The following is a 12,763-nucleotide window of genomic DNA, read 5'->3' on the forward strand; positions in this document are numbered from 1 at the left end:
CTGTTAAATTCCATGGTTTTCGCGTTTCTGTATACTATGAACAAACGCAAAAATCATGGAATTTAACAGAAAAACAAAAAAATAAAGGACTTTAGAAAAAAGGGAGAGGGCTTTAAATAATCTTCCTGTCTCTAAGTACCTATGAATTTTGATGACTTTTCTAGAAATTCTCATCTGGTTCAATAAAATTGGTACCGGCTATGATATAAAACTGCGAAAATAAATTGACGTCCGGGAATCATACGTACCAGCTATGTTATTAATCTGCGCACTAGTGTTGCATAATCAAGAAAAAAACGAAAATGATCATTTAAGATTTTAATTTAGAGTACAAGCAGAAAACAATGACATTGTTCATATGTGAAAATAATAAAAACATATTCTTTGAAAGCAATTGTTTTGTTACAATCAGTCAAAACTAGACAAATATTTCTACATATGTTGTATCGTAAAAGTAATTAAAAAAAAATGATTTGATATCAATTACACATTTAAAGCTAGTCAGAATTGCCATGAATCAAACAGATTACAATTGCAGTTGGAGAACAAAAAGAAAACAGTTGCATTGTTGTAACATAAATTGATACAATCAAATAAAGATTTGCAAATAAATCAAAAGTCAGTGTAATTAACTGTTACAGCTTTTACATTAAAGGGAAACTTCGCAAAAAAATCAAAAATTGATATTATGTCCATTCTGTATAAAAATGCTCAAATTTATAGATATTAAAGTTTTATTCCGCTAAATAAGAGATCACCATCGATTTTAAATTTTGAGTATCAGTTCTCTGCTCTCCGCCATCTTGTCACCTTCTCCGATGAAAAATCACGATATGTCTATAAACCACAAAGGAACAAAACTACAGTAAACGATGTAGTCGTAATTGCGTGTCGATATCTTGTCAATCGTACGGTTGTTTTATCTGACTGACTAACTTGATACGGAAAATGGTCTTATATTTTTAAATAACCATATAGTCTGTTATTTTTAAACTGTTAATATTGTATATTGTAATTAGTTAAAAAGTCAAAGTTCAAATCATAAATAAGTGTTCCGTGGAAATTGTTTTCGAAAATCTAATTCGTTCATAATTCTTTCAAGTAATAAACTTTATTTAAATAAATTCGGATCTTCCCTCATCGGATCATCAGCATGGCTAAAGGTATTACTCCCAAAGGTATTGGAAGGGGTGTAAGGTGACACGTCCAGGTATTCAATCGATTTCCTGTCCGGCGGGCTTGCAAGTTCATGCATCGTTTCACTTCTGTAGGTATTGATCAGTGTACACGACCGTTACTTATAACTTTCCATTTTGAACTATCAGGTGCATGTATAATATACATTTTTGTCTTGCGTGTCCGAAAGTGATATAATATACTAGTCATTACTGAACTCATACGCTTGTTTATAAATAACATTTCTGGTGTAAATAATATTATTTATAAAAAAAAAATAATACAAAAAAAAAAATTGAAGAAATACAAATCTATTTACATATTTTTCCAAGGGTTAATTTGGGAAAATGTAATATATACTCGTTGTCAATAGTTTAGGACAGTTTGGAACATACCAGAATTATTGATTTAAAAAAAATGTGCGCACTTGTCGACGATTCGTGTATACATACGCCTGGGTAGAAAGTTACGGAACTATAGTCAGTAGCGCAATTTAAAATATGTATACATGTATACATTGAACATAAGAAAGAAACATACATTTTGTGTAAATTGTGGTAAAAGTTTTGTAAATAGACTAGTCCACGTATGTCAACAGTATGTAATCAACGAATTCGATAGACTATTGTATACCAAAAGAAGAAGAAGAAAAAAAAGAAACAATTTGATTTAAATACAGGTCAATTTATAACTTGCTTTGGTTCATCAATGTTAAGAACATAGTAAACTCACAGATTTATATATCAATTAGATTGTTCTCGAATAAAGGTCTTAGGACGAAATTCGTCATCATCACAATTGTTCCAACATTCATGTAAAATATATGCAACTGGACGTACACTAATAATCCCCAAGGGATGTGAATATTTTCTAGGAAAACTATTGAGTATCAATTTCGGGATTTATTTTCTTTCTTGATATTCAATGACAGCAATTTAAAGAATAAACTGCTTGTCGGATATTTGTCCGCTTTAGGGGTATTCTTGCAAGTTGAACAGACTTATAATAACATTCAAAAATAGGGAAAGATAACATTAAATTCGTTGTCTTTAATTTTAAACATCGTTGGTCAAATAGTTATTTAAGTATATATATACGTTGGGAGACGACGATTATTATAGTAGTCTCAGATTTTAATAAGGACGTTCCCGATTATGAATAAATTTGGTCGAAGTTTTTCACACTTGAAAAGAATATCTATTCGTAATTTTTCGATTCCATTCCAATACAAAAGTATTTTTTCTTTATTCGTACATATTATATTCCGCTTCGGTAGAGTTATCTTCAGATAGTTTCATATATTACTTAATACATGGCTTTCAAAAGTCTAAATGTAAGTGTTCTCGTACATTTTTTCGCCTAATAAAGACAAATAAAAATGATTTAGTAAAGCTATTTCTAATTTCTAAGTCCCCCTTTTTTATGAGACATAAATCAAGGACAAGACTTGTATATCATTTCATTCTGACATATGAATTGAGTTTCCCGTCTTTAACCGAAAATTGTGTATTTCTTAGTAAATTAACTTATTTGAATTCAAATAAATAATAGCACCAAATATAATTAAATAATTCCACGGCGACCAATTTTTATTTGTCACCAACTTGAATATGTTTTTTTTATGTGTGTATTAAATGCTCCCACTGATCCGAATAGACAGTCACACCTGGCAAGGTGTGCCCTAGAGGCGTGGTTAAATACCGAAGTGCAAATAACAATTTACCTTTCAACAAGCCATCTACGAGTACTGCCACAGAACCGTGAATACACACATCGTATAAACCTAGTCATAGCAGAGATAGTAAAAGGTCAATAATAGTACACCAACATATTGTCTTGACAGATTATTGTACTTTAATTTGTTCACCTTATCAGTCCGAAAATGCATTTATTAAAAATAAATTTATAACTTTTTGTGTTGTCTACAAAAATAATTCGAATATATACGTTTAACATAGATAATTTATCTCACGAATGAGTACAATTGAACGTTTGTGCGTTTTATCTTCTTATTATCGGATGGTTATTAGATAAAGCATAAGTCATCGGCGCGCTTACGATTACGTTAAAATATGATTAAAAACCAAGACTTTTAATGATTGTATTTTAAATCCCGGCATGCAAAAATCAGGAGAAAACGTCACGACCTACAGGAAGTAGTTGATATTTTTTCATTAATTATTGAATTTCTCCTTTATTACTGCACATATAGCGATAAAACTTTGTGAATATATATATTATGTCATAATGAACATATTTAAACCATAAGTAAAAAATCGTGAATTTTCCCTTTATGCCCGCGTCACACTGTCCCGATTTTTATATACGATGGACACCCGAATGCGAAAATTGTAAGTTCCTACGAAGTTGGTCCCGATCTCGTTAAAATACCAAAAAGTGACCGAAGCAAGTACGATGAATAACGAAGTCTATACGATGGTGCCGAAATTATATACGATAGCAAAAGATGGACATACGAAGAATAACCGAATACGGGTATTTAAGCCTCATATCTCAGCCGAAGCCTACACGATGGATCACGAAGGCTACAAGATGGATTACGAAGGCTACACGATGGATTACGATGATGGCGCGATGGTCATACGATATTTAAAAAACTAATATGTTTTAAAAGATTTTAACCACATTTGGTATAGTGTTCCTCCTTGTAATGATCTGACATTTTTTACGTTCAAGGCCAAAGGTCAAGGTCATGCAGATGGACTTGTTTTTAATCCTTGAAATAGCATAATACACAGGACATTGGTTGCTCATTTTTTTACCTGCTGGTTCTAAAGACAATATTAAAGGTATTCCCAGTTACTGAATGTTTTGGTTGATTTCTAAAAAAAATAGTTTATGTATCAAATATGCATATTCAATTTACCATTTTCTGCATGTGTAATATACAAATATAGTGTCCATATTTGTCCCCAATATGTTACATACGAGGGGATGCCACGCTCGGCATTGCCTTGTTTGAACTGTAAAAATGTGTGCACTAGTCTGAATAATCACCCATAATTATGCCCATGTTTACTGATCTTTCTTAAAGGTAAGGTAATGGGTTCGTTGATCCCTTTTATTCAAAAAGAGTTCTTTCCAAGAGAATATCATAATAATATAGACAAAAGGAAGGATGTGGGGAAAGCAACAAATGCGGCAAAATATGACATATAGAAAACAAAATGGTTATGGAGTAAACATTTGTGTGACAACAACTCAGACGATACATAAAAAATCAGAATAATGAAGAAAAAGTTGGTGTCCCTATATACGTGTACCTGCAGTGTTGGTGTACGAGGCGCGTTTATGATTTTTATTATGATACTTGATATGAAAAATTGACAAAAAAATAATATTGTACTTGTAAAAGCATTTGAATTAATAAAAACAACGCTGTCGCTTTTCTTGTTCTCATAGAATCATATGATATGAGCTCCATGTTTTGTGAACGTCTTTCTTAACTGTCGTATTAGACTGACCAGTGCATATCGCGCATGGCACTTTAAATGTATTTTAGCGCGAAAATTAACTTACATTTAGCTGGATTTATTGCCGTCGCAGTTCCATCTTGTCGCCTTCGTACATTTATTCGATGGCAACACGACGGGATTACGAGGTCTTCACGAAGTCGTGTTGCCATCGTAAGACCTTCGGGTAGCTTCGTGATTCATTCGTGTAGACATCGTAATGTCAAAACTGCCCGATGGAAACGATGGAAACACGACTGCAATACGATGTTCAAAGATGCATTCCCGGTGACATTACGATGGTGAGGATGGTGATACGAACTCAATACGAACCCTCAACATCGGATGCACCTTCGGGGATTTTTTAACATGTTAAAAAATTTAGAACCCTTCCCGAAATTGTCCCCGAAGGCAAGAAAAAGTGGCCAATGGTTCTACGATGGTTAAAGATGGCACTACGAATAGCCCGATCTGGAAACGATCAGTCCCGATTTTGAAAATTTCCATAATCGTGTTGCCATCGGCGTAAAAATCGGGACAGTGTGACGCGGGCATTAATGCTGGCAAGACAAATCTTTGTTTGGCTTGCTTGCTTTCTTTGTATCAGTGTTTGCTCAAGCATGGTAATTAAGATAGGCGGGGCTTCAGCTTGTATACATCATTAGATTGTATTGGACGTTATGTCTGAGGTTAAGGACACTTAATTTTAAAACATCACATGACAAATATTCTCACATGTTTTCTCACCTGTAAAAATACAATAATCCCAACACAGAGTAAAGGAGTGGGAGGTCCAACTATATGCAAATGCATTGATCGGCCAAAAAAAAGGGGGGTTCCAACCCCGGAACCCCCCCCCCCCCCCCCTGGATCCGCCACTGTCTGTCCTTCGATTATGCAACTCAAGAAAATATTCCAAAAAATGGGAAACAATTGTATAGAAAAGAGAAAATCGAGTGCACCTTTTTTATGTTAGGGTGTGTTTGAGATGAATATTTTGTCTTGAAAATGTACAAAACAAGAGTATTTGATACATCATCTCGCTTCAGACTCTATCATTTTATATAGCTACAGGTTGACTTCATAACATAAAAAAAATCACAGTACTAAAAGATGAAATATAGGGGTCAAGTGAAATACCTATCCAATGGATCACAAAATCAGAGTAGGTGTGTTCGAATAGCTATTTTACTTTAAGTTGGATCTCTGAAAAAAATTGTCTTCCGTTTCTACGATTGTGAAAATGAACTGGCGTAATAGGAAGATAATTTCGACGAAGTAGAATCCTGTCTGTATTGTATATTTACAGGTAAGGAAACATGTGAGAATATGTATCATGTGATGTTTTAAAATTTAGTGTCCTTAATCTCCAACATAACGTCCAATAAAAATTAAGTATGATGTTTACAAGCTGAAGCCCCGCCTATCTTAATTACCATGCTTGAGCAAACATTGATACAAACAAAGCAAGCAAACCAAACAAAGATTTGTCTTGCTAGCATTAATGTAAAAGCTGTAAACAAAAGTTTAACTAACGCCCTGTTCTAAAAACAAGTCCACATCGTTTGTTCGTCCTGAATGTTTTTGTATTTATTTGTACTGTATTCCTGTCATGTAATGGTCTCATTTTAGTGTTATATTTAACATTGCCATTAAAGTGCAAGGTTAGGCTAGCCACAAAACCAGGTTCAACCCACTATTTTTTTGCTTAAAATGTCCTGTACCAAGTCAGGAAAATGGCCATTGTTATATTATAGTTGGTTTCTGTGTGTGTTACATTTTAGTGTTGTTTTTCTGTTGTGTCATAGTTATCCTCATATATTTGATGTGTTTCCCCCAGTTTTAGTTTGTAAGCCGGATTTTTTTTTTCTCTCAACCGATTTATGAATTTCAAACAGCGGTATACTACTGTTGCCTTTATTTCGTACAAAGTAAAAACACACAGTTTATAGGACCTCGGTAAAATTGAAAGTTATTGTGCCTAAAAAAAATAACCGTCATAAATTGCTGATATAAACATCGATATCGTTTTACGTAGGTTTTTAAGGGAAAAGTTTTGCTACAATTTGCATTCTAATATTCATACCAGAAATTACTGCTTTTTTCAATCGACGTTTTTGGTACAGTTTTACGGGGGAGAGGGGGAGGGGGGTTGACGTGAAAAGTACCTGATTGTTTGTTTGATATCTTGAAAATCTCAATGGTTTCAGAAATTATATTACTCAAAAGAATTTAAATTGTGGCAAATAAAGTCAGAACTATGATGTTCCTATGGATAACACAATCAGGAAACTTTTATCACAATTATACTATCGAAATTCAATTTGTTTAAGACACAGATAACATATATTTGCATGTATGATACACGCAGTTGGTCGAAAGCAATCTTATTTCAAATTGTGCATTGCTTCCTAGTTGTATCTGAGGGGAAAATGCATGTTTCAAGATAAATCATGGCTCAAATTTGTGGTTCGGTCTTCAGTGTGGATTTGAATATCAAGAGTAGTAAGCCATAGACGCTTACCCAGTTGGTCGACCGGTTTCACCCCTGTACATTCTGCAATTCCTTCTATTCTCTCTGGGTTTTTTTTATCATTTTATCAGTGTTTGTCTTTTAACCAATTTATAATATTTTAATAGCGGTAAACTAGTGCTGACTATATTGAACCGTGTATCTTATAGGCTTCATGGACTAATAACTATAAAGCCTCGGTTTTCATGTTTAGAAATCAAACAAATATTTTAGCAGGTTTTAATGTGTTTTACAAGTTTTTTCAATCAAGGCTTTTATATGCTCAACACATCAAAATTGATCGTTACGCGCATCTAAATAGAAAATATTTCAAATTAATGCTGTCCAAGACACGGGTTATTTTTAGATTTGAAACATATAAAGACCGAAACAAAATAAATAGTGCAAGAAATTCAACCAAATATTGATGCAGAAATAATAAAGGGCTACTCCGACCTTGCATTTCTTTCAACCTCTTTTCAAGCACTAGTATACCATGTCAGGAATGTGACAACTGTTATCCATTCGATTGATGTGTTATAGCTTTTGATTTGCCATTGATTAGGGCTTTCCGTTTTGAATTTTTACTCGGAATTCAGTATTTTTGTGATTTTATTATTTTTCATATCCACTGTATGTACACAATACTGATTATACAGCATGATTTGACTTACTGAAGTATCATAGTGTTTAAACTAAATAAGAAAGATAGTAGCATAACACAAAATAGAATTCCTCCCCCTTTTCTATTTAAGTTGAAAAGGGGGTGTTTTGACGATGAAAAAAAAACCAACACTGACAGTGTACTGAATAATATAAACAAATGCAATCTAGGTATCTCCCACATGCCTTAGCTTTACACCTTGCTAATTAAACTGGTCGAAAATTGCATTTCCGATGTCATCTTGGAATTCTTATATTTAAGTATAGACCAATTTCCTCAAATGATACAATAATTAACCAAAAAAAACAAAAGTGGTAAAAAGAAAATTTTGACCAAAGACACTCTGTCTACTATAAACCAGTCATAATAAACATGCAATTAATTCTTGTCCAAATAAATGCCGCTGAAAAATTGAACATTCGTGTTTAGTCTCAAATGTAAGCGTGTAAATTGACCAAATATGCTGATATAACTCATTCGTATGAACGTGTAACTTGTCAGTTTAATCGTGTTCGTGTTGTTTATTCTTTAGTTTTCTATGTTGTGTCATGTGTACTATTGTTTGTCTGTTTGTCTTTTTCATTTTTAGCCATGGTGTTGTTAGTTTATTTTCGATTTATGAGATTGACTGTCCATCTGGTATCTTTCGTCCCTCTTTTAATCGCTGTGCAGGTAAAACGATTCAGTCTAGGGGTATCAATATAGGAGGATGATACGGGAATATAAGGTTTTATTTAAAGAAATTGAAATGTAATACCATTCTGACAGTTAAATGACTTTTTGTTAAAAAAATGTAAAACTATGGCAAAATATATATAACAATATACATTTATACAAGTAATATTGATGTCACATTCACTATGCATGAATGATGCACCTCTAGAAAATGTCTCAGAACATAAACATCTTGGTATAACCTTATCAATTAATGCCAAATGGTCTAGTCACATACAGGATATTTATTCAAAAGCTTGTAAACGTCTTAATATTATGAGATATTTAAAACATAAGATTGATAGGCAGACTCTGGAAAGACTTTATATTGCATTTATAAGGCCTTTTTTAGAATATGGGAACACAATTTGGGATAACGGCACACAAGAAGAATCAGATCTAATTGAGTCTGTACAACAAGCTGCTGCCAGAATTGTAACTGGGCTTCAAAAGGGAACTCCTAGATGGAAATTTTATAAGGAATTAGGTTGGGATTGATTCCCTCCAGAATAGACGTCAGAAAAACAAATTATTGTTTCTTCATAAAATTATTTCTGGAGATATTCCTAATTATATTGCTACTGATATCTTGTATACAAACACTAATGACCAGTATGGACTGAGAAAAAAAAGGGAATTTAAAACTCCTCAGTGTCGAACCACAGCCTATAAGAACAGTTTTATTCCACATACTCTTGAAAAGTGGAATTCACTTGATGGAGAAGTTACAAATATTTTAAGCTTTACAGGATTTAAAAGCAGGGCCGTAACTACATTGAGGCAAATGAGGCAAATGCCTCATGCTGGAAATTTAAAAAAAAAATGAAAAAAAAATTGTCTTTATATCAAATTGTTTTCACGGAAAGTGTCTTGCAAGAAGCAAGTTCTCTTCACTGGACTGATGTCGCCCCTGCATTTTTTTCGTGATCTATGTTTCTATTTTACTTTTGGTTTTCGGAGTTGATGGTCTATTGTTGGTACAGTGGCGGATCCAGAAATTTTCATAAGTGGGGGCCCACTGACTGACCTAAGAGGGGGCCCGCTCCAGTCACGCTTCAGTGATTCCCTATATAAGCAACCAAATTTTTTCCCAAAAAGGGGGGGCCCGGGCCCCCTGGGCCCCCCTCTAAATCCGCCTCTGTGGTACTTCTGTGTCTCGAGTTTGTCTTTTGTTCTTTTATTGTCCTACTGTATGACTATAGTCTGAGTGTTGTTTTTCATTTGTAAACGTGTGCAATGTTGCATGTCCACCGATGTCCAGATATTGTGCGGGAAAATATTTAAAGAATATGCTCTCGTTTTTTTATATAGATTAGACCGTTGGTTTTCTCGTTTGAATGGTTTTACACTAGTAATTTTGGGGCCCTTTATAGCTTTTTGTTCGGTGTGAACCAAGGCTCCGTGTTGAAGGCCGTACATTGACTTATAATGGTTACTTTTATAAATTGTTATTTGGATGGAGAGTTGTCTCATTGGCACTAACACCACATCTTCCTATATCTATCTACGATGCTATACTGGACACAGAAAAAATTGGCGTTTCTGCATGGATAATTGAACTTGATATCAAAGAATACAAATATGTTTTTGTCTTTTTTTTCCGTTGATTAAGATATTCAGTTTTCTATATTAATTATACATATCTATCACTTTTGTGCATGTCTCACCTTGTTTCGAGTCAGAGAAAATACCAGCAATCTTTCTTAGTATGGATTGTAAAATTGAGTATTTTCTCTGAGTCGTTTAAATCACTCGAAACTAGCTATATATAGGTGAGACATGCACAGAAGTGATAGATATGTATTATAAATATAAAAAAAATACTATTTTAATCAAAAACAAAAAAAAATAACAAATAATATCTGTATCATATACCCAAGCTCCTGTGGATAAAACTATATAGCTGACATGGTTTAAATTAAAGAAAGACCACCAATTTCCCGGTATCAAATCATTTAAAAAAAACAATGTATTGCCATATAACCTTTTACATTGAATGGTTAAACTTGCATTAAGTCGTGTTTAGACAGAAAATAAAGGAATATGGAGTAAACGTGCACGGGACCTAATCGCACACAAAGTCAATGCATAGAAAAAATACAAATGATCAATGGTCAAAGTTTTTATTCCTGTTCTATAGTTGCTGGAGGGTCTTGGACTTCAATAATCATTAAAACCGTAAAAGAAGGTCAAGATGGTCCCTATTGTCGACTTAAGCAGTACTAGTACTTAAAGTATAATACTGCACTGTCACTATATTTAAATCTAGTCATAAAAAAATCACCAAAGTCAGCACAATAAAAGACAAGAGCAGACAGACAGACCCGGTATTAATGATTATGAGAAATACGATTTTTACTTTATCCTACATATCGGTCTTTTAATGTTGCCCCTAAAACCTAAAAGATTTAAATTACAATAAATCTATGTTTTTGCTTTGAGACTAGAATGTTGTCGAAAAAGTAGCTAAAGATTATTTGCGTTTCAATGTAAGAAAGAGTCCGTGGAACGCTCAGAATGCATGATATTGCGTTATTTTTCTCAGAGCTTCTGGGGGCCTTGAGACGCCTCAAGACCCCTCGACAAAATTTTTTCTCCTCGCTACGCTCGGCGAATATGTTTTGCCTCACTATTAAAAGAGGCTAGTTACGGCCCTGAAAAGAAAACTGAATGAGGACATAAGTCCTTGTCCTGTTTTCTTTTCTACTGGTTCACGTAAAGTTAATATAATCCACTGCCAATTAAGAACAAATAGTGATCTAAAAGATATATTCATGAAACTGGAAGATTTTTTATAATATTTCATGTGATACTATACTGTTTAGAAATCAGCTTATAACCACAGTGTACCACTCTTTAGTCTTAATTAAAAACAAACCTAACTTTTAACACACAAAAAACAACCAATTGTGTTTAGCATCTTTTTGCAAATAAATTTATATATATTTTATTTTATTTTTTGTATTAGTAATTATATTTTCAAAAATCAAGAAATTAATAGTCTTGTAATAAGATGATACACTAAATTACTTATGTATTGCAAAAAAGGGCCAATCAATTCTTGTTATTCATATAAATAGAACAACTTTGTTGCAGTGAGTTTGTGAATTTGAGTAAAAAATCACTTAATGATCTACTTGATTCCTAACCAACACTTATTAATGTGGTATAAAATTCGACACCACCTTCATTAGGTATTGCTTTGACTTTGTTAACATAGTTATTTATATACGTATACACAATAAAATACTTCAAGAAGTGAGGGAATTGCCTCCCCTGACTCACTGCAACACCGTATGATCTATTAACTTATCAGAAAATTATATACTATCATGCATGTTATTCAATCCATCTTGTATGGGAAAGGATTTGTATAGGCACTGCCTTTTGTCCAATCCCTTTGTTTAAATGTACATTTGATATTTGAACAATAAAATATTTTGAATTGAATACATGTATACAATTTGAAAATACCAGAAACAAATGATACCAACTACGGGACATACCATTTAAGGTCGATACATGTTTTCCCCACTCGTCCTGAATTAGGACGAAATGACAGAACCTAAATAACAAAATATGAAATTAAAACTTCAAAATACAGTGTTTGTCTCTGTTATCAACTTTTTATTGACCAAAGTTCAAACAGTTATCAAAGGTACAAAATTAGATTACTTCACTGAAATACTGTCATTAGTAAAATATGCCTGACCAATGATATTTGTAGAATCCGGGTCCGTTCGACCTGATTCACGTTCGCCCTAATACATGTTCGCCCAGGGTCCATTCACTATGATTTTTCTTTTTTTCTTATTGGATTTGTTCTCTAGTTGTATACTGTTTATTATTTGAACAGACTATGTTACAGTTTGTTGAAAAATTCGCCGAATATTGCCGCAATCAATTTCTTATTTCCCCTTTGATGTGCATTGTACAATATTGAAATACAATATATTTATCTTTATTGATAGATAGATGTGGCCCAAAGGGCACTAGCTGTCAAATTCATGTTCACCGATATGACTCAAATTATCATATTTGATTTATAACGATGTAAAACATTTATCCAAATTATAAAAAGTCTAAAACAAACAATTTACAGGATGATCGACTCGATAATATGTAGCTCCGTCTAGACGCCATCTAATAACCTATCGAGTTGACCTCCGAAGACCTCCGAGAGTCATAAAAGCGATATAATAAAAAAAAATAAAGATATAAATA

The sequence above is a fragment of the Mytilus galloprovincialis genome, chromosome 2 (assembly GCF_965363235.1).
Source record: "Mytilus galloprovincialis chromosome 2, xbMytGall1.hap1.1, whole genome shotgun sequence".
NCBI lineage: Eukaryota > Metazoa > Mollusca > Bivalvia > Mytilida > Mytilidae > Mytilus > Mytilus galloprovincialis.